The sequence below is a fragment of the Galeopterus variegatus genome, unplaced genomic scaffold (assembly GCF_000696425.1).
Source record: "Galeopterus variegatus unplaced genomic scaffold, G_variegatus-3.0.2 Scaffold24835, whole genome shotgun sequence".
Lineage (NCBI taxonomy): Eukaryota > Metazoa > Chordata > Mammalia > Dermoptera > Cynocephalidae > Galeopterus > Galeopterus variegatus.
This window is the reverse complement of record NW_007750946.1, coordinates 4,141-6,538: the sequence shown is the minus strand read 5'-3', so window position 1 is coordinate 6,538 and position 2,398 is coordinate 4,141. Positions and strand designations below refer to the sequence as shown.

The following is a 2,398-nucleotide window of genomic DNA, read 5'->3' as shown; positions in this document are numbered from 1 at the left end:
ACATAGCAAATAAATAAAATGTAAACAATTAGTAAATATAGGTAAAAAGTACACAAAAATTCTTTTGCCAATTTTCTATAGGTTTGAAATTATATGAAAATAAAAAAATTTTAATATCAGAAAACAATCATGGGAATGAATAATAATGAGACAAAGGATGAGCATGACGTAATATGGCAGTTCACTAGTTTATTCTCTCTTGGCAGTGTTTAGAAATTTCCACAATTGAAACAGAAAAAGGGGGGCAGGCCCGTTAAGCTCAGCTGGTTAGAGCGTGCCTTGTAACACAAGCTTAAGAGAGATGGTCAAGGGTTTGGAGCCCCTTACCTGCCAGCCGCCAAAAAATAATCAGTCAATCAGTAAAAGAGAAAAAGGGAAAAACTTAAAAGAGAGTATGATATAAATTTTGTAAAACATTTATAAATTAATAAATGTAAAAACATACCCTAAGAACCACTTAAAGAACACAAGTGTAACAGCTACTACCCTTACACCCTGGATTCACGGATAATTAAATTCTTTTCTTGTCATATTTCTGTAATTTCTCAATGTTCCACAATAATGTGGTTCTATGAGAATATGAAATATTTGTAATAGGTGAAACAAAACAGCTGACAAAGTTTTAAAAAACTCAGAAAAGTACAAGCCGATGTACCTTGCTCTCAAGGTACAATCAAGTCCTAACTTTTCCCACCTGATTCCAGGTAGTCGCAATAGCTCAGTGAGAATGTATTCAAAAGGTTATGAAGTCAGCCTCCAGGACCAGCCTGTCTACGTTCCCACCCAGCTCCGCCTCTTACTAGTTGGGTGACTACGGCCAAATAATTTATACTCCTTGTGTCTCAATCTTCTCATTCTTAAAACAGGAAAAACGCAACACCTCTCCATAGAGCCATGGTGTGGCATAAACGTATTTATTTGTATAAAGCCCTTAGAATTGAAGTTAGCAATTAAGCCTTAATTATTTTCAATTCTCATGCCAGAGTACACATCCTACATATTCTCAGAAAAATGCCAAGTCTAACTCACGTGGAGCTTAGCTGTCAGTAGACAAGGAGTCAATCTCTCTACCTCCGTGCAGTCCTTTTTGAGAAGTCGGGCTGGAGAAAGAAAAGAATGCTGTGAAATACCCCGATCGTGTCGCCGTCCTCGATAAAAGGTCCTCAAAAAAATAGTTAAATGCTCTCCTCCCTCCCTGCAAGGTGGAAAGAACCCTCCCCTTCCCAAAAAAAGAGGGCAGAAGGCGTCCGGGATCATCCAGAGTCCTGCAGGAGTCAGAGAGAAGAGCCAGGGCGCTCTGACCCCAGCCCGGGGACCTGACCGCTTCGTGGCAAATTAACAGTAACATAAGATCACCATTCACCACGTGACAGGAACTGTTTTACGGCTTTCATTTGTACTACCTCCTTCAAGTCCCCAAACAATTCTATCAGGATGCTATTAGGATGGTTTTAATAGCCCCCTTTTAACGAACAGCAACGAGAAGCCACGGAAGATTAACTCCCAAACGTTAAACCGCGAGAAACTGGCCGCGCGCGTGGGATGCAGGGACGCGGACTGAACGAGTTGAAAGCCCCGGACACCCTCAAACCAGGCCAAACGCGACTGGAGCCCATCCCAAATCCGGGGACGCGAGGACAGCCCCAGACACAAGAAGACTCCGCCGTGGGGGTCGCAAACCTCCGCTCTCCGCCGAGGCTTCTTCGCCTGTAAATCGAGCGCGGGGCCGTTGAGGCTCGCACGCCTCGGTCCAGGAAATTCAGGTGGGCCCGCGAGACGCGGAACTGAGCGAAACCACCACACAAAACACGGTCACACTCTGGACGCGGAAGTGCCCGCGACTCCACAGAACGTCTGGACCGCAATTCCCAGAAGTCCCTCGGTCCACCGGCCGAGCGGAAGCGCCCGCGACTCCGCGGAACGTCTGGACCGCACTTCCCAGAAGTCCCTCGATCCACCGGCGGAGCGGAAGCGCCCGCGACTCCACGGAACGTCTGGACCACATTTCCCAGAATGCCCAGGGGAGAAAAACATCCGTAGTCTCACCTTCCAGAGGGAAGTGTAGGGACTATGCGGAGTGTCTTGACTATACTCGCCTCAATGCCCTGGAAGAGCGAATCCCAGCGTCCCGAGCTCCCGGGTGGTAATAAGTTGTCCTTATCTTTCCGTGAGTCCTCGAGCGAAATATTCCGTGGACCCGACTTCCTGAAGTCTAAGTGCCCCTAATTATGATAGCTGTATTGTTGGAAAGGAGGCAAGTGAGGAGATATAACCTTCAAGTAATTAACCAGTAATGACTGTGTAGGGATCAAAAGACGACTGAAAAGATGATCATGTTTAGTATAAACTCACGATATGAGGCTAAAACTGAGCGATTAAAGTATGACAAAAAAAAAAA

The 2,398-nt window shown here is 45.7% G+C and overlaps 1 long non-coding RNA gene across 1 annotated transcript in view; it reads right to left on the bottom strand.

Annotated features, from left to right (window-relative positions):
* LOC103583615 overlaps positions 1-1,807 on the bottom strand; it is a 3,575-nt gene extending 1,768 nt beyond the window's left edge. The window contains exons 1-2 of the long non-coding RNA XR_549876.1: positions 1,681-1,807; positions 1,030-1,100 (exon numbers count right to left, since the gene is read on the bottom strand). This is a non-coding gene — a long non-coding RNA (uncharacterized LOC103583615). The remainder of the gene's footprint in view (positions 1-1,029; positions 1,101-1,680) is intronic.
* Between the last annotated feature and the right edge of the window lie 591 nt (positions 1,808-2,398).